We start from the raw sequence: 27,469 nt of genomic DNA, 5'->3' as shown, positions 1-27,469 counted from the left end.
GAGAAGAGGCGCCCGAATCACCCAGACTTGCAGGAGGGGCTTAGCGGGGCGCGGGAGGGGCTGGCGGTAGAGCTAGAGCGGCTGCGTAGCTTCGACCACAAGGCGTACGTGACGAGGGCGCATGCGGAAGGTGATAAGGCGGGGGCGATGTTGGCTTGGCTTGCTAACCCTATCCGGGGGGGAGGGCCGATCATGAGGATACAGGAGCCAGGGGAGGAGCCTTGCCACACCCAACCCGGGATCCTGAACAAGTTCCGAGCTTATTATGAGGGGCTCTATCTGAGTGGTGATACGGGAGGGACGGAGGAGCTTGAGGAGTTCTTGGACGGACTAGAGTTGCCGCGAGTGGAGGACTCGGAGGCAGAAGAGTTAGGGCGGCCAATCTCCCTCGGAGAAATAGGTTGCGCTGTAAAACAGATGGCTAGAAACAAGACCCCGGGCCTTGACGGTCTACCGATCGAATTTTATGGCAAATACCTAGAGCATCTTGCTCCACGGCTGCGCGAGGTATACAATGAGGCACAGGAGAAGGGCCGACTCCCGGGCTCTATGTGCGAGGCCCTTATGATCCCACTCTTGAAGCCGGGCAGAGAGGGTGCGGCGCTGTCCTCGTACCGTCCGTTATCTATGCTGACGACGGATTACAAAATCCTCAGTAAAATTCTGGCCAACAGATTGCTGGTGCACATGACGAGCCTGGTTCACGGTGACCAGTGCGGTTTCATTCCGACACGCAACACCACTCATAACATCCGCAGACTCACGAGACTGATGGGTGTGGACTGGCCAGACACCGTCTCCCCATTTGTCCTGTCCATCGACATTGAGAAGGCATTTGACAGCCTCGAATGGGGATACCTGTATGAGGTGATGCGCCGCTTCGGGTTGGGAGACGGATATATACAGTGGACCAAGGTCCTCTATACTGAGGCGGTGGCGAGGGTCCGGGTGGGTGCGCTGATCTCGAGACAATACCCGATCAGGCGTGGCACTAGACAGGGTTGTTCCCTGTCCCCGCTACTGTTTGCGTTAGCAATGGAACCCTTCGCTGCGGTAGCCAGATTGGGCCGCCACTACGCAGGTTTGCCTTTTAGGGGGAGGCCGCACCTCATCTCCCTTTACGCGGATGACTTGTTGATGTTTTTGGCCAATGCCGGCGCCGAACTTCAGGGGGCGCGGAGGCTACTGGAGCAGTTCGGTAGGTTATCGGGCCTGAGGGTCAACTGGCCTAAATCCTGTCTGTTTCCCCTGAGGCCGGGAGAGCCGTGCCCACTCACTGCTCAGGAACTCCGGTGGGAGCCGCGCTGCCTACATTATCTAGGGGTTTATGTTTACCACACCCCGTCCGACCTGCTGGATGGCAACGTAACTCGCTGTATTAACGCCCTGCGTGGATCTATGGACTTCTGGGCGACTCTGCCGCTTTCTCTGGCTGGTAGAATTTCCCTGCTTAAAATGATAGCCCTGCCCAGGCTTTTGTACTATTTTAGGACACTGCCGGTATGGATCCCAAGTTCGGTTTTCAAACGCCTGAGGTCACTGATTATAGCGTTCCTGTGGGGCACGGGTAGGAGACGCATAGCGCTCGACACGCTGCTACGCCCCAAAGATGAGGGAGGTATGGCAGTGCCAGACTTCGAAGGATATTACCTCGCTGCCCAGCTGCAGACTTTTACTCAGGAGGTGGCAAGAGTTTATAGAGGTCCCGAGGACGCGAGAGTCGAAGGCACCCCGCGACACGTTCTGGCTTATATCACGCTGCACCAGAAACTCCGCGTGGGAGACCTGACGGTCGAGGAGCAGACTTTCCGTCTATGTTGGGACCGGGCCCGTAAGCGGGCGGGTATCCGCCTTATGTACGCCCCCGAAATACCGTTGGGCATGGTCACTGCCCTCCCACATGGAGGTGACTGGTCACGCTTGCTCGGGTGGGAGGAGGCGGGAGTACACGTGCTGGGTGACCTCTACGAAGATGGGGTGTTGCTGCCGTTTCGGGACCTGCAAGAGAGATTTGACCTACCGAGGGGTGACTATCTGCTGCACGCGGCAGTCACAGGCGCCATGCGAGCCCACTGGGGAGAAGGGCTGCAGGAACCAGGTACCTCAATGGCCTGCCAGTACGCCATGATGGCGGCGGGAACCTTTAAGGCCGTCACATGCCTGTACTCGCGGATGCAGCGGGAGGCCTTGCAACCTCTGGCAGCCCTGAAGGCCAAGTGGGAGCTGGACCTCCAGGTGGAGATACCAGACACGACCTGGGGCCAACTGCTGAGGAGGGCGCGGAAGAGCTCGAGGAATGCCAGGTTCCAATTAATCCACTTCTATGTTATCCACAGGGCATACCTTACGCCCGGGAAAATCCAACAGTACTTTGGGGCGACCGACGCTGCTTGCCCCAGATGTAATACAGCGGGGGCGGATTTCTGTCATATGCTGTGGGATTGCCCCTCTTTAGGAGATTACTGGCAGGACGTCGGACGGGCCCTTAACGGGGCGACGGACAGGGATATCCAATACACTAAGGCAGTTGGCATCCTTCACTGGTTCCCACACACACCTAGAAATACGATGTCAAGTAAATTTATAGATTTAGGGCTTATCCTGGCCAAGCGGGAGATCACACGAAATTGGAAGTCCAGAGTGGGGCCCACGTATAAAAGATGGTATGGGGAATGTCTGAGATGGGCCGCGTGTGATAGTACCCTACGATACCAGATGGCCTGGAGGTCGAATGATGAGAAAGCACTGGAAAGGGCGACTGCATGGGAGGTGATGGTGCAGGCGCTCAGGGATGTGGACGATGAGGGGCAGGAAGGCGAGAGCGAACTAGCCGGAGCAGACCCTAACACTATACAGGAGAACACACCTTAGCGATTGTTTGCTTCCTCCGGCAACACACCAGGCACCGATACATGGCTACTCAAGCGCAGCGCGACCACGGGGGAGGGCGGGTAGGAAGCTGGTTTGGAGGGATGTTGGGGTACCGAAAATTGGGGAGGGGGAGGGGCGTAAATCACAAAAGCATTCCAGGGTTATGTGCACAATGAAGCGGTCAGACAATGTAAGAAGTATGTGGCCAAGACGGAGAAGAAGCTGCCCACATCGCAAGCGGGGAGAGCTCCCCGGACGAAAAACGAATGTATTCGACTGAACTGGTCCATGTCACACTCATTTTGCTAAATATCTTGTCTGTACTTTTACATTGGTGATGCAATAAAAATGATGTTAACAAAAAAAAAGGGGGGCCCGGCTGTGGCCCTCTGGAATAACTTCTGCACACAAGGTGTCCCAACACAATTCCCAAATGGGAAGCTGTCCAACAAGGAATTGTAGGGAGTTAGTAAATGTATTTTTGTGATTTGGAAAGGCTTGAAATTATTTTTACTAACCTTTCATGTAAAGCAGTGCTGCAAGGGAGAGAGCAGAAATGCACCAGATCTCCTAACATACGGCACACTATGCTTTCTCATAGCACTGGCACACTTCAGGTAGCCTAGCGCCAACTCTTGCACCCCTGCACCATCGTGCACGGGTGCCTGTGTTACAAGGAGAATTGTTTTTGTGCCGCACCTAGTACGTTCCTGTACAAAAAGAATCCCTCGAGGCATTTTCCTCTTTCTATGTGTGCCGCAGAGTGCAGGATACATAACAGAGAAAACAATAAGGAGAAAAAAATATATTTTTCCTTGTTTTGCTGTCCTTTAGGGAAGCGTTTCAATTTCATCAAATCCCAGGGTTAAAAACCTTTGTAAATCTGAGATTGTGGGAAATCAATGGGTGGATGCAAAGGAACACCCTTACTCCACCAATGGAACGCCTCCCAAAACAAAATGTAAAGCAGGGGCAGCCACTGCGTTGTGTTACATTTCTTTACAAAGCCATGCAAAGTTGCACAAATCGCCCTTAACGTACGTGGGTTTGTAAATATCTACGAGCATTTTGCACCGCAAAAGTTTTGCAACCACAACGCAAAATGTTAGTAAACCTGGCCCAATGTACATAAAAAAGAGCCACTTTGTGGTTGCAAACACTGGCATTTTCTGAATTGAAGGATTTGCGATTTGTAAAAATGCCTTGAAATCACACCTTTACTTACTACAATAGCTGCGAATGCAGCCGTTAAAACATAAAAAACAGATCTATTGATTAATGCAGAGATGAAACGAAGATTTCTAATGTATTGTCTTAATACACATATCTAATTTTACTACTTTGTTATGAAGGGGGGTCGTTAATACAAATTGTTCAAGCAGTGTTATATTAGTGCATATTTATGCAATTTTACTTGGATGGGATCAACTTATTAAAATAAAATGTTGCATATGTTGTTGATTAGGTACCTAAGCACTTTTACACATGTGCGCCAATTTAATTTATTAGGTACCCTTTAGGCTGAATGTTTAAAGTCGTCAATAAATAATAATATCAATGTCCACGCAATATTTAAAAAAAAGATGTAGTGAGAACGAACATACACCAATTAAAAGGAGCCCATTAACTAATCTAGAAATATTTCAGGTATCCTCAGGAAAGGTTTTAAGGGATAAAAGGACATGAGGGCGAAAGATGTCAAAAAGGGAATTGATGTGTTTACAATTGCATGCTCATGACAAGGCATGGTCCAAAACTGAAACAGGTGTAGCAGTATTTCCACAGGAGATAACACCCTCTTTGATTTGAAGTTTAACTGGGGTTGGCAATGCACCCGGCACTATTAAGTGTGTTTCCAAGCACATGTAATGCTATCCACCATTCCAGGCCCAAAAACACAAAATGGACGATAATTGGGTAGAGCTAACGCCACAAATCAATAACTTCAGCATCTCCACTTCCAATACTTGAGAACTCAAAATGGAGACCAACGTGTCCACTCCAAAAGCAGCCTTAAGGAACTTGTTAAAAAAAGAGGCCTCTACAGGCCAGTCTCGCAAAAAGAAAAACTGTTTCTTCTAAGCTACTCAGCCTCACAGAGACTGGGTGGGCTGCAGCCCAGTCAGCTACTTTTTATTTGGTGCCATAAGCTGCTTCACCTCCAACTGGTAATGTAGCTTCTGTCTCTGTCACTTAGTAATGAGGCCCCTCCCACTCCTTCTGGTGGTGAAGTAGTTGCAGATTCCCTCACCTCCTCCTAGTACTGAAGCTCGCGACAACCACATTTGTGTAGATTGTTAGACCTACTAATACGTGGTGGAATCAGTATCCTTAACTGTTCCTTCATAGCCTCTGGTGGATGCCCACTAAAAGTAAGCAAAAGGCATGCAGGCTCCCAGAGTCCTTTGCAGCAACTGACCCACTCCCAGTTTAGGGGGGCACTTACTCCGCAGGACACAATACCTGGATGCCGGCACTCCTCTAATTCATCTTGGCTGCACAGCATCTTCAAGGATAGCACATTCCTAGTAATAGGGCAGTCCAACTAGTCTGCTTCTCTAGGGGTCAGCATTGTAAAGCTGCCCAAAAGCAATATAGCAGCAGCAATCAAGCTAGGAAGAGAGTCCAGCTTAAACTAAGAGACACAAGCCAGGAGCAGGGAACGTCCACTAATTATCATTAAAGGAGTAAACAGCAAACCTAGTTCATGTTCTTTCTTCTTCTAAAACTCCTGGTGAGTTTCCTGCCACCTTTCCCCTTGATTCAGTGCATGCAGGATGTTGGAAGAGGGTGTATTCTTTAGCCGTTAATGAACTCTACTCAATTATATTCTTCCACTTCATCCCTCCACCTGTATTCCAAACTTAAAAGGGCCATCCATCATGTCCTGTGAGATTAGCCCACCAGACATTGATGCACCAGCTGTCAAACCACTGATGTAGCAAATAGACCACCTCTACCACAGCAGCACAGGTGGGTGGCACAAATATAGGTATGCTCACACCATTGGTTTGTATGTTTTTTCACTTTCTGTAGTTTCTGCCCTGGGTGAAAAAGAGTATGACAGTCATTAATTCTGTGACACTGCACTATGACCATACCCTTGTAACTCCTAAGGTTCCTTACACACCCAGGGCCGCATTTATGAGGTTTTGCTGTAGGGCACTGCAGCAGCCCTTCCTGCAGCGCTGCCCTACGGCAACAGAAAAGGGCAGGAATGAGCTGTATCTATCAGATATGGAGCAGCATTCCTATCCTTTTTCCTGGCACTAGGGCACAATGGGCTGCCGTGCACCAACGCAGGCCCTTTTGCGCCATGATGGAAGGGTGGCTGCATTGCAGGGGTGATTATTTTTGTGCAGAAAGGGAAACCTCCCTGCACAAAAACAGTCAAAAGAGGCTCTTTTCCTCTCTCTTTGTGTGCTGCAAAATGCAGCAGACATAGAACAAGGAAAAACAAGAAAAGATAAAGATATTTCTCCTCGCTCTACCTCGCTTACGCCTCCCCTGGGGAGGCATAAGTGTTTGGCACTGCCTCAGAGTTACGATTTCTCATAAATCTGGGCCAGGGATGTTGCTGGGAATAAAATTTGGGATAACATGACCACAATTATGAGACATTTAGACACTATAAGATGGCCGCCACATTAATGAAAGAAATTGTATGTGCCGTTTTTTATGTTTGTTTTTAATCACGTGACGGACCGTCACTGTTTACTTATTTAAACATGTCAATGGTGTAATCAGTCAACACTGACGAAGGCGGCAACGCCGAAACGCGTTTGTTTGACTAGATTTTGCAGCGCTGCTAATAAATTTGGCATACAAAAACTATCTGATATGGCTTGGAGTGCCCTTAGCGGTCCGAGTAATCTGGATTGTGTGTTGGTATATATATATATATATATATATATATATATATATATATATATATATATATATATATATATATCTATACTACTATTATAAAGAGAGAACTTGCACCTTTAGGCAAGGTAAACTCGGGAACCACAGCGCCAATCTACACACCCGATACACCGTTGAAATCGGCAGGGTGTGTAGATGGTCATAGGCTTTAAACATTTTTTAAATAAACGTTATATAAAAAGTTACATTTTTACAAAAAGTAGTTCCCCCAAAGTAGCGCCGACCGCGACTGTGCGTCGTCACGTCAGGAGCAGGGGAGGAGCAGCGTCCCAGGAGCGGCGGACATGGCGCGCAGGGGAGGAGCAGTGAAGTGAGGCCAGCGGCGGAGCGGAGAGGCGGATATGGCGCGGGGAGGAGCGGCGGCGGACAGGTGGTGAGTGGCAGAGCGGAGAAATATGGACCGGCGGTGTGAGCAGCAGAGGCAAGGTAAGAATCCGGGGCAGCCAGGGTCGGGGCGGGCGGGGCACGGGCTGCTGGGGAATGTCAGGGCAGGCGGGGGTAGGGGAAGCCAGCATTTCAGGTTTGCGTGCTCTCCCACCCCGGCCCCCGCCCGCCACAACATTGTCCGGGACACAGACAATGTTGTGGCGGACGGGGGCCTGGGCGGGAGAGCACGCAAACCTGAAATGCAGCCCCCAGCCCCCTTCTACCCCAGGCAACGCTGGGGCGGGCTGCTAGTATATATATATATATATATATATATATATATATATATATATATATATATATAAATTCAAAAAAATATATTAAATAAACTTAATAAAAAATTTAAACAGAGATACATAATAATTCATAAATAGTTACTTTAAAACAATAAACTGAATTTTTATTTATTTTATTATTTTAAAATTATATAAAAATTTGCAAATATGTGCAAATATATGTGTATATGTGTGATCAAGCACTCTGTGAAGCGCGAAACGCGTTGTGATGACTGGGAGCACCATTGTTGAATAAATCACCTCTTTTTTTGCACCAAAACTCTGGGTTCGTGTCCGTATTTGCAGCCTTCGAAAGCCTGCGCCGTACTGGATTATTCCTGGAATATATATATATATATATATATTCACAGAAAAAACCATAGGTTATAGTGGACATATAGTTAGGAATTTGCATTTACAAAACCTTGAAAATTCAATGAAAAAACCATTGGTTTTAGGCCATATATAGTTAGGGATTTGCATTTACAAAACCTTATTTTACTCGCATAAAACCATTGAAATTCCATATATAGTTATAAGCGCTAACTATATATCGCGCACCCGCAATCCACTGCTGATGATGTCACATATTACATCATTCATGACATGGTTAGTGACATCACTGATGACATCACTGATGACATCTCAAATGACATCACTGATGACATCACTGAAAACATCTCATTTGACATGACTGATAACATCACTGATGATATCATTCATGCGAGACGCTGTAGCCGCAAGAGCGGGCGCAACTCAGCTAGATGGCCGCCACCTGGGGAGGCCCGTTCACGCCGCCTCCCCCACGCCCGGGCCGCCGCACGCCAATTTTCGGAGCAGCATTGTAGGATACCAAAACCATTGCGGCAGTTTACTGGACATCACCTGGGTGCCTGTCGTACATGTTGTGTCAGCCATGTGACACTGGACACAGTCCCATCAACATCTCAACGCGTTCTGCTGCCTTGGGACTATTCGCACAACAGACCGCTACTGACGAGGCCTCCCCCCGCACCACCCGGGACGCCCCACGCTGTTTTTCTGTGCTGCATTGTAGGATCCCAAAACCAGTGCGGCACCCAGGCGACATCACCTGGGTGCCGTCCAGAACTCTGCACGTTGTGCTGCCTTGGGACTATTCGCACAAAAGACAGCTTCTAACCATTGTTGCTTTTTGTGTTGAAAAATGTTTAAATGTTTTTAGTTTTTGTTCCGTTCGTTATAGTTAATAGTTAATAAAGTTTTATAATCTTACTTTGTTGGAGTGTTATCTATTTTTTTTAAAACGGGTGAATGGGGCCTTGAATCGGGTTATTGTCATGTGTGGGCTTTGGAAGTGTGCTGCTGCAGGATCGGACATTTCAAACTCAAATGCACGTTCTCTTTCTTACCTTTCCGAAGCATGGAACGCAATAGCAGGCAGAGAAAGGGTGATGCACGTGTTGAACACTACCTGACCTAGCAAGTTGCTGGCAGTGCCCCCCCGCCCGCTCCTAAAAGAGGGCACACACACACCGCCGCCCCGAGTACTTCACAAATCTTTAAAAGACCATGCGCTTGTTCATGAGGCTTAAATGGTTTATCACCTCTTCTAGAACCCCTGCATCGACCCTCTGACGTTTCCTGGAAAAATTACCATGTAACACAATACCAAGCCCTGTCAGCTGAAACCCCCAAGGAATCGTGGGGCATATTATCAAGGGGGTTTATCTCCGCTTTTTTGGCTTTAAAAGCCATGAAAGCGGAGATAAAATTATCTCCCTATTACCAAGCTGTCGCTAACACCAGTTAGTGACAGCTAAAAGGAGATAGCGACCATCTTGGGCCCCGCTTTGCATGTCAGTGATACTTATCACTAATGACATGCAAAGTGGCGTACCAAGATGTTAGCGACTGGAAACAGTCCCTAACATCGCTATCTTCTATTACCAACTTTTGGAGATATTCGCGCTAAGCGCGAATATCTCCAAAATCTAACACCTGCCCTGAGCAGTTCTTAGCCATGTTATCCAATGGGAGGTGGATAACATGGCTAAGAGCATTTGCTCGATAATACATGAATATCGCTGACTTTTCTGCGATAATAGCAAGGTTTATCTGCGATAAAAATCGCCGATGTGCGGCGATAATTTTTGTCTCTAAACAAGTTAGAGACAAAAATTATCGCTAGTTGTTCGTAATATGCCCCCGGGTTTTTGCTTGCAGAAATCGGGAGGCGGGAGACTAGCACTGAAATCAGTAGTCACACGCCTGAATCAGGAGGGTTGGCATGTCTGAATTCTCTACAGCTGGGGCCATAAACTACATCCGCAGGGGTAGGTGATAGCCTGGGACCAGCCTGGCATCTAAAATGGCTGCCGTGCACAACAAAATTGTGGCATTGGAAAAAAGGCAAGATGGCGCAGCCGCTGGAAGAGATGTATCAACATATATGAGCCTCCTCAGCCACCCTCAGGAAACATAGGGGATTAGGATACGTCTCCCGCACCCCCTTATACCTAGTAATTTAATTAACGAAGCACAAAATGGCGAATTCCCGTTTCGCTACCAGTTTGCGGCCCAGTTCGCGGCCCGTGAAGCGCTTCTACCGTGAAAAATCATTTTTTTTTTCTTTTCCCCACGGGACCCTTTAAGAGCTAAAAGTGAGGCCAACCGCCCTATGGAAAACTCAATGTAAAAAACGCGTTTTGGGACCCCCCTTTTTTCTCAGCCCCCCCTTGACGAAACCCCACCAAATTTCCAGGGGCTGCTCAGAAACAAAATGTGCCATTTTCCTGAAAATTTCAGCCGATTCCGTCCACAAACGCCAAAGTTATTAGACATAGAATTTTCAGAAATCCCATAGGGAAAAAATCCTAACTATATATACCTACTGGCGATAGCCAGTAGGTAATATATATATATATATATATATATATATCCTGTGCACCGTCTGTCTCCCAGCTAGCACGCTCGCGCAGACCCAGCAAGCAGACTCCGGACACGGACCTCGAGGTATAAACAGCTTTATTCACGCAGAAATATATATATTGGTATGGAAGAATCCTTACATTTGCAAAGCGGTTCGAAACATTGAAAAAAAATTATCCCATACAGGCTTCTAAAGTATCTGACAGTACTAGTGCAAGTGAATCAGATCTGAGCGAAGGAGAGCAGTGGAACTATTTCTGGGCCAAAACACCAATTTTTTAGAGGTGATGGCATAATGCATGTGGGCCAAACCCTGTCACGAGGAAGAGGCCACAGAAGAAATCTAATGCTAATCGAGGAAGAGGAAGAGGAGAGTAGGCCTCACCAGCACCAGAAAAACCCAACGCGCCAAACGGAAAAAGGCAATATCCACTGCGCAACCGAAAATGAACAATGTCAACTTGATCGTAAATCTCTCCAAACATGTTCTTACACCAGAAGAAGAATCCGCACTGAATAAAGGCCTATCCTTCTGGCCAGAGAGCCACTATGACCACACACAAGTGGGAATTAACCTGTATAAATATATACGTAAATTGAAACTTGCTAAAGTACATGCCAGCCGAAAAAATAAAAAAGATGCAAATATATCTGTAGAAATGAGCGGTCTTGCTCAAACATCGGAACCAGCAATCAGTATAGATCAAGTACCAGGCCTGAAGAATATTTTCGACCTCCTGTATGACTTGAATGAAAACTGTAAGACAGAGGAGCAAGTTCTTGACCACCTTGCAATGGAACCGGATAAAAGAAGGGACAGTGGCTTGAAAAGAAAATCCAGATACTGCCCTCTTTTGTCACCTGGGAATCGATTTGATCAATCAATCAATCACTCAATCATTTCATTTGTAAAGCACGCTACATACCCGTGAGGGTCTCAAGGCGCTGGGGGGGGGAGGAGGGGCGGCTGCTACTGATCGAAAAGCCAGGTTTTGAGAAGTCTTCTGAAGGCCAGCAGGTCCTGAGTCTGTCGTAGGTTGGTAGGGAGAGTGTTCCAGGTCTTGGCGGCGAGGTAGGAGATGGATCTGCCGCCGGTGGTGGTTTTCCGGATGAGTGGAACTGTGGCAAGGGTGAAGTTGGTAGAGCGGAGGCTGCGGGTGGGGGTGTAGAAGCTGAGTCGGTCGTTGAGGAATGCTGGTCCGGCGTTGTTTAGGGCTTTGTGTGCGTGGATGAGGAGTTTGAAGGTGATCCTGTTGTTGACGCGGAGCCAATGCAGGCCTCTCAGTTGGGGTGTGATGTGGCTGCGTCGGGGGACGTCGAGGATCAGTCTTGGAGGTCTGGAGGACTTCGGTGAACCATGCAGCTTTCTTGTTGGTGTGATTGGTGGCGGAGGTCTTGAGTGGGGCGAGGGTGTCGGCGCAGTCGTTGATCCACTGTTTGAGGTTGATGGCGGCGGTGTTGGGGTCGGTGGGGTCGGCGGGTGGTCCCATGGCGAGGGTGGTGGTCAGTTGGTCCTCAGTGACCTTACCCCAGCAGCAGCGTGGCATCTGTTGGGTGCGGTGGTGTGTGGTGGGTTTCCTGAAGGTGAAGTGGACGCATCTGTGGTCTGTCCAGTGGGGTTCGGTGGTGTTTTTGAAGGAGACGTGGGGACTTGCGGAGAAGATGGGGTCCAGTGTGTGTCCAGCAGCGTGGGTGGGTTTCGTCACGAGTTGTTTGAGTCTGAGGTTGGCCAGGTTGTCGATCAGGGTGTTGGAGTTGGCGTTGTTGTTGTTCTCGAGGTGGAAATTAAGGTCCCGGAGGAGGATGTAGCCCGTGGAGGCGAGGTCGTGCATGCTGATGAGGTCCGCTATGGAGTCGCTAAACTGTGGTCGGGGTCCGGGTGGTCTGCAGACGAGTGTTCCTCTGAGGGTGGTGTTTGGGTCGGTGTGGATCTGGAAGTGCATGTGCTCGGCAGTGGTGAGGGTGCCATTGGTGTTGGTTGAGACTCTGAGAGTCTACTTGTGGATGATGGCGATTCCCACTCCGTTGGTGCGGTCTCTGCGGGAGATCTTGTAACCTTCTGGGATGGCTATGGCGATGTCTGGTGCCGAGGTGGTGTTCAGCCAGGTCTCCGTCAGGAAGGCGACATCGGGGGTGGTTGAGTCTAGGAGGTCCCAGAGTTCAATGGCGTGCTTGCGTGCGGAGCGGGTGTTGAGGAGGATGCATTGGAGATGGTTGGGTTCTCTTGCTGATGGTTTGGCTGGCCGGATGCTGGTGAAGCTGCAGTTCCGGCATGTGAAGGGCCCTTGGGTGCGCTTCGGGGTGGCCCGGTAGCAGGCGTGATCTCGTCAGGGGTTAAGTGCGGGGACAGTGTTGGAGTCGTAGTGCAGTCTGGTGTTGTGGCGGCTTCGAGGTCCAGGGGTTCTGGGGCTGGGCGTGGTCCAGGCGCAGACGGGCTTGCCATATAAGGGGATGTGGGAGGGGCAGCTGGCAGATGGGAGCGGCCGGCGAATGGGAGCACGGGGGGCGGGCCGCAGTGGGGCAGCGGCGGGAAGAGCGGGACAGAGAGAAGCCGATGGCTAAAGGGGGCGGGGCAGGGGCGCTATACAGCAATGCAGGGCTTTAGAAGCAGTGAGAAATAAAATAAAATACAAATACAACTGGCACAGTTACAGAAAGTAAAATAAAACGAAAAAAGGCACTGTACAAACTGGAGCGCAGAACGGGAGTAGCAGGCACAGAGCTGTGATACCAGTGAAGGGGGGGGCGGCGAACTCCTGAGGCGGCAGCAGCTGGAGCACACAGGCGGAGCTGTGAGGGGTGGAGGGCGGCCTAACCTGCAAGCAGGGTCAAGCGTGATTTGATCAATTCAGCGAAGCGATAGTGGAAGAACACGAGTAGATATCGAACACGAGAAATGAAAATCAAAGGGAGAATTTAAGCAAAAAGGAACAGGCAGCAATCAAGAATTTATTGAAAAATAAAGAACTAATAATAAAAACCGCTGATAAAGGGGAGAATACCGTACTTATGGACACCCAAGATTATCTATGTGAAGCATACTGACAATTGAATGATAATACTAACTACGGTAGGGACTCCAATAACCCAATAAATAAAATGACGTATGACCTGAGTGGGAAATTATCTAAATGCCACAATAATAACCTGATCAGCAAGGAAGAATTAAAATTCCTGATGAATGAATTCCCAGTTATTCCAACAATATGTTTTTTGCCAAAAATACACAAGACCCTTATTCACCCCCCAGGAAGACCAATTGTTTCCCTGTGCAACTCATTGTATGACAACGTCTCGGAATACGTTGATCGATTTCTTGCCCCAATAGCCCGAAGCATGAGCTCTTACATCAGAGACACTGGGGATTTTTTGCGAATTTTAAATGACATTTCTTGGAATAGCCAATTCCTACTGGTAACTATAGATGTAGTATCATTATATACGTCAATACGACATGAAGTAGGACTCAAAGCATGCAGCTACTTCCTTAAACAAAGAAAAATTTCGGAGATGAAACATACACAAATGCTACTTATCATGTTCGAAATGTGCCTCACAAACAATATTTTATGCTTTAATAAGGAACTTTTTAAACAGCTGTGTGGAACTGCCATGGGCATTTCGTTTTCGTTGAACTACGGTAACATCACAATGGGGTGGTGGGAGAAAACACTGGCCTGGGAGGTGGACAACCAAAATGATCTGGACAGGATTATACTATGGGTTCGTTACATGGACGACTTGTTTTTAATATGGAATGGAACTGAAAAAGAATTCCAAGACTACTATAACAAACTGAGCACTAACCAAGTTAGTCTATCTTTCACATACAGTACGAGTAGAACTGAGATCCCTTTCCTTGACACTCTAATATTCATTCAAGATGATCAAATACACTCTACACTCTATAGGAAAGAGACGGCCACTAACAGTTTCTTGCACGGCACTAGCTTCCACCCTAAACCCCTAATGAACAGTATCCCTTATGCAGAGTTTATGCGGATGAAACACAACTGTTCCCAACCAGAAGACGCGAGGAAAAAATCCAGGAAACCATGGAGAGAATAAAACAGAGAGGTTATAGAGAAACCACACTGAAGAAAAACAAAATAAGGATTGACCTCACATCAAGAGCAGAAACTGTAACACCAAAGGCAAAACAGAGTTTATGCGGATGAAACACAACTGTTCCCAACCAGAAGACGCGAGGAGAAAATCCAGGAAACCATGGAGAGAATAAAACAGAGAGGTTATAGAGAAACCACACTGAAGAAAAACAAAATAAGGATTGACCTCACATCAAGAGCAGAAACTTTAACACCAAAGGCAAAACAGGAACACAATGAAGGAGAAAAAGTTCCTAGATTCATCACTACCTACAGTAAAGAAAGTGGCATATTCATGAATAAAATCAAAAAACACTGTCATTTGATTGCGAAGGATCCGGATATAGGACAATTGATTGGTCCCAAACCAATAGTGACATATTGAAAAACGAAATCCTTGAAAGGTATGGTAGTGAACAGTCATTTTAATCAAGAAGAAGAAACCAATTGGCTAGTGGAACAAAGAAATGGGTTTACAAAATGTAATTCATGTAAAGCCTGCAAGATCGGAAAAATATGAACACAATTACAGAATCGAATGGAAACACAACAATGCTAAATCAGAAAATCACATGCACCACACAGTATGTGATCTATATCATCGAGTGTACCTGTGGCCAAAAATACATTGGCAGCACAAATCTGTCCTCTGAAAAAACGCATTCTTGAGCACATTCGGGCAGTTAAGAATAAAGACACCTAATATGCAACTGCAAAACACATGGGGCCTTATTTATGAAAAGTGACGCATCGCTGCGAGAAAACAGTGATGCGTCACTTTTACAATATGACGCATCATTCCGCAAGGACTTACAGATACGTCAGTATTTCTGACGTATCTGTAAGCGCAAAAGTGACGCATTGCTGGAGTGTGTCACAAAAGTGACGCAACTCCAGCAATGCGTCCTTTCACATGGGGAAAGCCCCATGTGAAAGGGCTTGCGTCATCCTTACGCCTGCTGTGAGGCAGGCGCAAGATTTTGACGCAACAGCGTCCTAAAAGTGATGCAGTGAAATGTCATAGATTGCACTGCGTCACTATTACGAGGCTTTTTGCGGTGGAACGCCCCCTCTGCATACATTATACCTGACGCAGGTATAATGTGGTGCAGGGGTTTAAAAAGTGATGCATCTACCTAGATGCGTCACTTTTTAAATATGGCGCAACAAGGCGCATTTTTTACACCACTGGTGCGTCACAAAAAGTGACGCACCGGCGGCGCAAAACTGACGCAAGGCCTCATAAATGAGGCCCATGATCCTATGCCAAAATGAAGACTGGCGGGCAATGTGTTACTATGGAATTGATACCATCATGCCAGATGAACGTGGTGGAAATAGAACAAATAAGCTGCCCCAACTTGATTCTCGCTACATCATCAGACTTAAGACCAAGACCTGAGAGTAATGAATAATGACGAAGAACTGATTGTACATCTAGAGCAAATATTCATGTATTTAACAACAGGATACTGATGGACTTTTGAAAATGTAAACTCTAAACTAGGGTCCCAGACCCTCCCTGCGCCTAATGTTTCCCCCCCCTCTTTGCCACCCCCCCTTTTTCCCTTTCCCTTGCAACTTTTTCTATTGTTAAATTGGAACATGAAAGAACTGATTGTATACCTAGAGTAAATATCCATCCATTTAACAATAGCACATGGACAGATTCTTTAAAATATGTCAAGGTACTAGTCCTTCCCTAAGATAAAATCACTCCTTTCCTACCTACCCCATTTTCCCTTCCCCCCTTTGCTTCTTTCATCCCCCTTCCTCCACGTCCCCTTCTCTCTTCTCTCCGCCTTCTTCTTTTTTCCCTCTTTTTTGTAAAAACCTTTGTGAAATTTTGGAACTTGGAATACCAATATCATTCCCCTCAAAATGTTTTATTGCTGCTAGTATTTAATGATTAATCATGTACTATACAAACAAACAAGGCACCATATACAATTTAATATGGCTTTAGAAGGATGAGAATTACTCTGCCTGATAATATATCAGCAGATTATTAACCCTCCGCTATAAGCAATCGTCTTGTAAATAACAGCAGAAATGATTCCTTTCTTGTAAATACACAATTTTATAATTATGCACTACAACTCCCATAATGCCACATTAAGGCCTTATGGATATATATATAGTGCAATGAAGAAAGGACTCACTGACCATGAGCAAGGCCGTGAGAGGGCTGAAACGCGTTAGTTGAGCCGGTCAAATAAACGCATGTTGAAAATCTCTTCCTGAGTGCCACGTCAATGGTTTTGTGATATATATATATATATATATTTCAAACAAAATTTGGCCTCCTCGAAGGCAAAATCAAACCCATCCATGGTCCTCAATTCCAGATCTTTATTACGGCAAACAGGTAGCATGTCGCGTTTTGACTCAAATGAGTCTTAATCATATGCCTTCACCCAGTGGCCAGTCATGGATCTCTTTTAAAACACATATTCTTCAGCAGTGATGACGGACAAAGACCATTGTTTCAATAGAGAATGAGAACAAACTTAGTTTTGTCCATGTTTACCTCATAACCACAGGATTACATACTTCCAGTTCATAAAAGGAGTCAGTAACATTCATTAGGATAATAGTGCATTGGTAAATCCATGTTATTTATTTATTTAATTTATTTATTCATTATTTTCTAGAGTGTGAAATGAATCAGACCCAGAGATTGGGTGTCACAGTGCTTTACATTTCAACCACCTTCGATATCAGCAGATATCCGATTCTTTCACATCAAGAACAAGTCTATGTATTCACTAACAATGGCATATATTTATCCATGCACAAGACAAATATAATGCGGAATAATAAAGATCATTAGATTACAATCAAGATTGTCGTGTCGGGGGGGAGGAGCCAAGATGGCGGACGGAACGGACGGGTGAGATCTCGGCTCCGCAAGCCGTCTCCTTCTACATCGAAATCCTGATATTTATCCTCAATTATACCGTTTTGAAACGGAGCCATGAACGCGCTGGTGATTATCGCGTTCTTTTGAGGTCTCCGCTGGCTGTTTTGGTCGAGACTTCGCCGCGTTTGCCGACCTCCGACGCTGCCTCTGAAGTCTGCCCCGAGAGCCGCCGCCGGACGCTGCTGGGTGTACCTGACAGGACGAGCTGGGACAGTGCTGATGCTTGCGGGAGAATGGCCGACCGCGGAGGTGGGTGGAATTGACCCTATTCATCGTGTCGAGACTCCCTTTGACGGCGGAGTGTGTACCTGCGAGGCTGGAGCCGTACATGCGACGCTCCCTTTGTTATGTGACCTGAACCCTGAGCAGACTCCATCTTGGAGCGCCTTCTCTGCCGTGGACCACCCGCAACAACGGTAAGCGAGGGGGCTCTCACCTTGTGCAGCCCCCGGTCTATGAGCCGCGTTTCCGTTACTGCTTTAACTGCTGTTTCTCTCTGCAATGGAGTCGCCTCCCTCCCTCCATCGTGGGCTAACTAAAGGGGTGATGATGGCGCCTATATGTCATACTGGAAGAGTGACTGCTCCTCTATCCCCAGTACTTCCTGCCCTGCCTATCCTTGAACTGGAGGCTGTTCCTAGGGCACCGCTGTGCGGAGTTGGCCGGCCAGTGTTGCGGAGGAACCTGACTTGCGGAGACATCCTGGTAGCCCTGGCAGACCTACGGGCGGCATGGCAGCGAAACGCCCGAGAGCTGGGACGGAAGATTGAGGGAGTTGCGTCTACCCTGGAGCGAATGTGGCGGGCTGATCCCCTATTGACTCTCATTGCTCCTGATGCGGATACACTGTTGCAACGTGAGTGTACGGAGGAACGGAACGTCCCTGGCTACAGTGTTGCGTGTTCCCTTCTGGATGAGGCTACAGTTGCAGATTCCCCCTCCGCTCCGAAAACTGAGACTTTGCCTACACGAGTGTTACCATGGCCCTTTTTTCATTGTTGGAGTGTTTGTCATCCTGCGATAAAGGGGGCGTTCGTCAAATTCTACACTGAACTGGCCGATGGCGGGGGACACTCGTTTCCTCTTCCTCCGCTCCTTTTCTGTCGTGAGCGGCCATCTTGCTCCTTTGTCCTGCCTGAAGTGCGCTCGCGGTGGTGGCCATATTTGGAGAAATTTCGGCGCTCAGGCCAGGGCTGATGCTGTTTCACTCGTTAATTTTGACTGATCGGCTGGCTGTGACCCGGACTGGAACGCTTGTTGCTACATTGGTTGTGCTATATGTGCTGCTCTCCACCATTTACGATTGCAACTGCTACTATTTGCTATGCTTCTTTTCCACTTCAGGTTGCAAATGCTGTGTTTGAATGTTTTGCTCCTCTTTACGGGGTGAATGTTTTTGCGGGCTGGGGGTCCGGGGGTAAATGTTACTGTTGATGGTCGCGAGGCTGGTATCTGGATGGCTGGCGGAGACCCGGATTGGAACGCTGTTTTGGTATACTCAGGGGCTCCATCTGTGATATTTCTTTTCACTTGCGGTTGCAATGTTTGTATTTTCTTTACCTTGTGGATGCGACGAAGGCATTATGCGAGGAGTGGAGCCCGGGATTCGTGATTGTGGCCCTCCTCCGGGGTTAGGGGTTTCTTGGGAGTTTTTGATTAGATTACTCTTTTCTTGCTCCCTGTATCTTATGTGATGCGACATTTTTCTTTTATCTTTCTCTTACTCTATACTACTATATTTCGGGTTTATTGGGCGACAGACACACTGCTGGGGGGGGGGGGGGGGGTAGGCCGTAGCCTTTGCATGCGTGTAGGGTGGGGGTTGGGGGAGGGGTTCTTAGTTCCTTTTCTGTTACTATGGTGCCTTGTTTTTTCTTCTTTCTTTATTTCTTCTTTCTTTCCCACCTCGGGTCCGTGTTGACGTTTGGATTGCCGGGCGGTGTGAGACTCGGTCGCTACTGCTATATTACGCCTACATGGACCTTGTTTTTTTTATTTTATAGTTTCTATTTTCAGCTAAAACGGAACAGTTTGGACCTTAATAGCTGCTATGAAAAACTTTAAAATTAACCTTCACTGCTCCTGAGGCGGGATAGCACGTGATCTCCAGTGTAACTGCTGCATGCTTACTTATTGATATTGATGTGCTATTGCGTCACCGTATGTATGCACTTGTGCTTAAACAGTATTCGTGGCCGGCCTGAGGGTTGTGGGCCCGTATTTGTACTTTTGTGGATGCACTAATAAAAGTTTTCAAAAATTAAAAAAAAAAAAAAAGATTGTCGTGTCGTACTTAAATTTAAGATAATACCATTCCTGAGTTTTTCTATATCCAAGTGTTATAGTACTGTTATGTTAAACGCATTGTTCATTATGGGAGAAATTTACCAATCAGAAAGGACTTAGGGGCTCATTAGGATGGCCGAAGAACAGCCACAACCGGGCCGGCGGTCCTTTGCAGTCACACATGAAATTCCAAATGCCGAATTAGGATGGCGGTGGGAATCCCAATGTGTCCGTGACGGACAGAAAGTTCATCCACCAAGGTTCTGCAAAGCAGTCCTTTTTTCTGCCCGCCTTGCGGAACCAGGACATAGGGCGGCATTGGGATCATGAAATCCTTTTTCACCTATCTTTTTGTGGCAGTCATCCCACCGCAAAAAGACAAACGGAGGCTGAATTTGGGGGCCAGTTGCAGGCCCCCTCTGTGTGTGTTGGGGGTTACCCCCCTGCATTTCCTTGCACCAAGTGGCAGGCACTGCATGGTGCCTGCAATATAGTGCAGGGAAATGCAGTGCAAGCACTTTTAACATTGCGTATGGTGCTGCAGCCAGCAGCACCGCCGGCAATGTTAAAAGCCCTGGATGCCCCTGCCAGCAGGGCGGGTGCATCCTAATCGCAGTGGTGGGACGGCCTCATGTCTGGTGAGCGGTCCCAAACACAGCTATGGTCCTCCCGCCATGGTAATCTCTCCCTTTTTTAATTGTGGAGCATAGGTGATTCTTTTAATATTCGGTGGGAGCGAATTCCAAATCCTTGGTGCAGCTCCCGTGAATGCTCTATTGTAATTTTTTTTCTTACGGAATATTGCTGGTTTCAGTAGAAAATCCTCCAATCCTCTCGAGGGTCTAGTGCCTCCGGACAGCATAATTTTATGGGCTAGGTAATGTGGAGTTTTATGGTGTATTGCCTTGTGGGTAATGCAAGCAATTTTTAGCTCTATTATTGTCTCATATGGTAGCCAGTTGAGCGCTTTCAGATGTGGAGTGATGTGGTCATACTACCTACAGCCAGAAGCGGACTTGGTCCTGCCTGGTACTCTCAGTGTTGTCCTACCTCGGGGGTTCCCCCGAGATCCGAGTGACATCCAAACGATTTCCACCACCAGCTGGGCTTGGAAAAATCTGCTTAGAATCACTGGAGCCACTATGTTATATTCATCGGCTCTCCCGATTATAAATAATTTATGGATTCCTATCATGGGTGAGAGACTGGTGCAGCGCACTCTTTTCAAATATGATATAAGTACAATTGGGGATTTGTTTTCCGGGAGGGCATGTATTCTCAATCATGGAAGAGGAGAGATTCAGCGTAGCATCATTTATGGACAGGTTTGTCCTCAATCGAGTGCATTCAGGACTTAGGGCAATAATGCCGGGTTTCCCCTGGAGCCTGAATTGTTCGCCCCACTTACCACGGTCATCAAGAGTACATGGGGTAGCACCTCATTTCTAAGCTATATAGAGAGCGTGTGCCGTGGTAGTTCCCGGCGATGATACTAAAATCCGAGACGACTCGGAGGCCGATTTGGGACACCACATTCTTTTTTTTTTTTTTTTAATTTTTTGAAAACCTTTATTGTGCATGAATAAAAGAACAAATACGGGCCCACAACCGTCAGGCCGGCCACGATACTTTGAAGCACAAGTGCAAGCAATGCGATTCCCCAGCGGCATCAGGCGACATAGCAACAATCGATAGCCGTTACACTGAGTGGAATCATGTCGCCGAGGAGAAGGAGCAGTGAAGGTTAATTTTGAAAGTTTTTTCAATCTAAATATAAATCAGTGAAGAATAGGAACAAAGGAGAACTGAGTCCGTACATTAGCTTCACGACATGAGCAGGCAGCATCATTAATGAAACAACAATAGAGGTGAACATCCCGGCAATATGGCAGTACAGTGTAAAACAACAAGAGCATCAGTCAGCATTTACGCACCACCCACAGCGCCACCCACTCCCTACTAACCCCTATCGCAGACCCAGAACAGAAAACAAGACAAGAAAGTGCAGAGAGTTTAGAAAAATAAGGCCCATAGAAACTAAATGAAGAAAACTAAATCTCTCCCCCCACCCTACACCAATGCGGAGGCTACGGCCTACCCCCCCCCGGCAATGTGCCTGTCGCCCATTAAAGAACCCGAAATATAGACCAAGAAAAGAAAGAAAAGGAAAAAGAAGATGGTAAGAAAAATTGAAAGAATTATAACACTTGAAATATAGGGAGGAAGAAAAGAATAAGCTATTCTACCACTCCCAAAAAAAAGGAGGCGGGGAGGAGCCCACACAATAACAGATCTCCCGGACTCCCAGCCATTTGTAACTCCTACGCCGTGTGAAGCAATAAAGTCAAAAGGCATAGTACCAAAGGGGGAACAGAGTCAGGTACACCCAGGTCCCCGAGTCAGCACATGAGTCACCACCCCATCTATAAAAATAGACAACAGGATACGTGTAGCTCCACCCCATGTACGAAAGTGCCAGGATAAACAACAATATCAGAATAAATGTGAGGAGCCATAACGTCAACACGCGCCAAAGAGGCGCCCCAGTCCGAGATCACATCAGACAGACCAGCAAAAGTTAGCACCCGGAAACCCCTAGCTCTAATCAGGTCGCAAGCGACCACTACACCATGATACCCGACTGGAGCCCGCCCCAGCTGGAACAAAGGAACAAGATGGCCGCCTTAGGTAATGCAGAGACAAAGAAGAGCAAAATGGACGCCACCCTTCACAAACAGTCCCCCTGTCCCAATGAAACATCGTTGGCAAAGCAGTCAGGCACCGAAGAGAATGTTGCGGAGCGAATGGCTCACAATTCACCAGGATAGCCAGTTATAGCGCCGACTGTGCCGTAGACAAAGGTTGCAATGCCACAAAGGATGCCTTGAATGTGAGAGCTAAGCAGTAACTAGCAATGACAAATACAGATGGGGGAAATCAAGCTTCATTCTGCGTGTGATCCGTACAGTCACTCTACATAGCATTCTCAACCCAATCCCCGCCAGGCAAGAAAGCAATACAACAGAGAAACTGCCTAACCTTGGCCCGATCTCGGATGCCCCTCTGAACACACCCTTCGACGAATGCCAACCCCCTCTACAACAAAGAGACAAGATGGGAGCAAAGAAGAAGGGGGAGACTCATAAATACAAAATGGTCGGCGCCAAATACCCAACAGTGCGTTGATCGCAGCCAAAAGAGTCTTCAAGTTGGTCTGATAGCACAAATACAACAGGGGAAAAAACGGAGGCTTCAATGAGAGAGTCTTCAAGGGGGCCAGAAGTCGCCTAGCCGGCAGTCTCATTGCCGATAGTGGTAGTGAATACAAAGAAACAGTCCCCGAATGTGGAAACAATGTATCACAGGCAGAGTCGGTAAGCGGTCGTCTACAGGCGCCAGTCCAGTCGTCACGGGTCTCACCACCGCTGGAAGCACTTGGTAACACAGTAGCAATCTCAGGCACCAACAGGGGAGTGTACAATTGTTGCTGAGAACAGTCCCTCCGTATCTACTCCAAGTCGAAGGCTATGTCATCGAGTTTCTCGCTCAGCCTGTGGGAGCCATGAAACAGCGCCGATCGCAGTTCACCAAGGGCAGACAGGATATCACCATAGGACAGGGTAGGCTGCGGTCCCCCTGTGCCTGGGACACAAGTGGGTATAGTCAAGTCAGTCCCCGGCCCGGCCATGGTGCCGCAGGCACAGGGCGAGGGTGGGCGATCTTCTCCATTCCGCGAGTCAGCGGGTACATCCATAGCGCCCACAAGCCGGTCGCAAAAACATGGTCGGGTGCGACATGAATCAGCAGTTGCCCCGTCTCCCATTGCCGCCAGCTGTAGCCCCGCGTTGCCAGCGAGGAGACCCCGCCGGCCAGAACAGGCAGTCAGGGCGAACGGGCGATCCACCGAGTCCGGGCAAGTCCCGTAATGGAGTCTAAGCAGCCCTCACCCAGCACGTAACAAAGGAGCCGGTCGTGCAGTGCGGTCCACCCTCCAAGCGCGAGGTAGCCGCGGTACACAACACTCCACGGCAACCAGTGTGCTGTGGTCCGTGATCCAGAAAGAAGCAGCTCCTCACAGGCTATGGGCGTCCTGCAGGCAGGCCGGCCGTCTCCGCTCCGTCGAGGTCCGGCATCCGGCGGCGATTTACACCGGGGTCATGGCGTCGGGATGGGTACCAGGCTATCTCCGCATTCCGGACGAGCTGAGATTCCGGAGGGACATGGGCGATGTCAGCGCGCAGTCCCCGATCGAACAGCCGATGAATTGAGCAGGATATCAGGCAGGATAGTAATGCGGGGCTCAAGGGCTGGCGGAGCCGGGAGCTTACATGTCCGCTCCGGTCGCCATCTTGGCTCCTCACCGGGACACCACATTCTTGATGAACAATGGTCTTCTTCCTGCTCGTAGACTAAGGAAGTCTTCCTGAATAATCGATACAAATTGATACACTTCAAATTTTTGCAGAGAAGTAACGTCACACCTGAGAAAACACATAGGAGAGACCAGGGCAGGCCCCATTGTTGTTTAAAGTGCAGGCTCCACATGCAGACTTCACACACCTCACCTGGAACTGTGTTAAAATTAAAAACCACTGGGCAGCAATCTTTCAGACACTAGGGGAGATGGTAGAACTGGAGATCACACCCACACCTGAGGCAGCATTGATGGGCTATGTTGCGCATTTCCCCAAAGGGGTCCGGAAATTCATAGCTATAGGCCTGTTACTAGCAAAGAGAGAGATTGCAATTAAATAGGGACGTAAGACGGCTGCGACACTAGCAAACTGGCTAAATAGTTTAGCATTTCGCAATACAAACAGCTATCTCTACACCAGAACCCTGCCAAGAGCTTCTCGTCTGAAAGACATCTGGGGTCCCTTAACCTCTTCAGTGCTCATGACAAGCTCAGCTCGTCATGATGCATGGTGGCTGTGTGCTCATGACGAGCTGAGCTCGTCATGACATGCGTGGCGCTCACACGCAGGGCTAATTCCCCCGTGGTGCTGAGTGTTCCATTAAAAGGGCGAGGTCTTGACGAGCTCAGCTCGTCATGAGCACAGCGCCACCATTCAGCGTGACGAGCCGAGCTCGTCATAAGCATGGTGGCGCTGCACGCGCCCCCTCCCCCCAGCACCGCAGGGGAATTAGCCCCGCAGTGAAGGGGTTAAAAGGATATGCTACTACATCACGCTCACATTCCGCCCTACAGCAGGAACAGGGGATAGTTCCCACAGAAGTGGGCTAAAAGGGACTATTTTGAATTTTATGATAATGGATGCATTGCTAAATAAAGAATTGGCGCAACCTGATGATAGGTGCGGGGCCTGCATTCGGGCGGGCGGGTCAGGCAGTCGGAAAAGAGATGGTATCTGTAACCTTACGTATAATAGCTGCCCATTTTGTATTGATATAAGTTTCTGCTTTTGGCTTCCCTTTCTTTCGTTCTTAATTGAAGTGTAATACACAGTGAGCTTTCATGGAATTACCGTACTGTAAAATGGTAAATTAAGTAAATAAAACAACAATTATTGTCTGGGTACCGTTTAGTGCTGTAAATTCAATATTTAGCATCTCCCATTTGATTGTACTGACTGTGATTCCTCATATTCCTGGGTTAGAGACTACATTACCCACAGTGCAACCATGTTCTTATTGGCAATGTCTCAATCATCACATCTTTCAAATGTCTTTTCTTCCTCATCTTTCAGATATAGTGACAAATCTAAAAAATGTGCCTTTTTAAGAAATCAATTCCATTTGTGGTATTTAGCAGAATGATGCCATAGTCCAAAAGTTTTTTTCAAGCCACATATGTAATTACACCTCAGTGTCCTTCGGTTTCCAAACCTGTTTGCTTTTATCCAAATCATGGAGGCACAGCGTGCAAGGGTAAGTACCCCTACAAATTCTGGCTGAAATTGAAAAGTTTCCAAAGATTACTGGGCGGTCCGGCTTCCCCACAATGGCCCTGCCACAAACATCTTGTATGTGGCATTAATTCAGCCTGCGAGCTTCCCATCCATTATAAATCCAAAGAAAAGCAACGCACTAGGAAACCCTGACTGTCGGACAGGGGTTTGTTGGGTTGCGTAGGTTCCCGATATATTTCAAACTAAATTTGCCCTCCTCGAAGGCAAAATGAAGCCCAATATTATTAATTAAAAAACATATCAAAACTAAGAAAAATTATTCAACTTCCCACACTTTACCCCTATAATCCCCACAACCCACAGCTAAAATTAAACTGTAAAAAAATTAATTACACATTTAAAACATATTTTCAATTAAAGAACAAATACTATTTAACAACTAATTCTAAAGTAAGTAAAATGTATTTACTCCCAGTACTCTAACCCTATAACAATAAAACCCCCACACAAAAATATAAACAAATACCCTAATTGAATATAAATTAATTAATTAATATTAATGATCAACTAATTTTTAATCAAACATAAATTACTTCTCACCCTTTACCCATATAAACCCCACAACTCACACCTAAAATTTATTAAACAAATTCCATATATAATTTTCAATAATTATTTAATTTTAATCAACTAATTATTAATAAATTAAACATAAATTACTTCCCACCCTTTACCCCATAAACCCCAAAATCCACACCTAAAAAAACCCACAATTACCATCATTAATTATCAATTCATTGGTTTATATAAATTAACTAATTATTAATTAATTAAACATAAATTACTTCCCACCCTTTACCCCTATAAACCCTACAACCAGCACCTAAAATAATTACACAATTCCCATAGTTAATTTTCTATCAATTAACTAATAATAGTTAGGAACTAATTAATAATTAGTCAAAAATAAATGACTTCCCACCCATTACCTCTATAAACCCCACAACCTAAAACAAATTACACAATTACCATGATTAATTATCAATTAATTAATGAATAATAATTTACAAACAATTAATAATTCATTACAACTAAATAACTTCCCACAATTAAAGCTATAGAATCTAAGTTAAGTAAATAAAAAATAATCATTGATTTATTATAATTAAATTACTTCCCACCCTATTCCCCTATAAACCCACAACCCACTACAGAAATAAAAAATGCGAAACGTATTTACAATAAAATTCATAAATACTAACAATTTAACACATATATTAAAAAACATAAACAATTTTTATACAAAAAAAATCACATACATTTAAAATATAAACTAAAATACATTACACTAATTAAAACATCGATGTGTTATACATCTATATTTTTGCAAACAATATTAATGACTTCTATATTTTTAAAAAGGTTAATTCTTACCTTAATTTTAATATTCTTGAACACAATGTTTTTGCTCTCGATTTTTCTGAATAACGGCATTTCCAACTCGATATTTGTGTATGCTGACATTTCCAACTCAATATTCCTGTCTCAGCACCATGTCCATCCAAGAGCAACAGAAGTCCACATCCTTGAACATGGTTAAGCTACAAGGTAATACTATATTTAGCCCATCCGGTGGCTGCAGAGACCCTGGGCCCCATTCACAAAGGTAAACTGAGGCAAAAGTCTAACTTTGCGACCTTCGGTAGCCACAATGTTCATTTATGAGTAGTAAAGTTAGACAGGTACAGTTTGGTTCCAGTGAGACAGTGTGCACGGGACACATATCTGGGCATACCCATTCCACTTAGGGTGACAAACTAAAGTATACAAAAAAGTGATGTATGGAACGCTTGAATTAATTTCAACCACTGCTAA

The sequence above is a fragment of the Lissotriton vulgaris genome, chromosome 8 (assembly GCF_964263255.1).
Source record: "Lissotriton vulgaris chromosome 8, aLisVul1.2, whole genome shotgun sequence".
NCBI classification, from domain to species: domain Eukaryota; kingdom Metazoa; phylum Chordata; class Amphibia; order Caudata; family Salamandridae; genus Lissotriton; species Lissotriton vulgaris.
The sequence above is the reverse complement of the archived record's forward strand: the minus strand, read 5'-3'. Positions refer to the sequence as shown.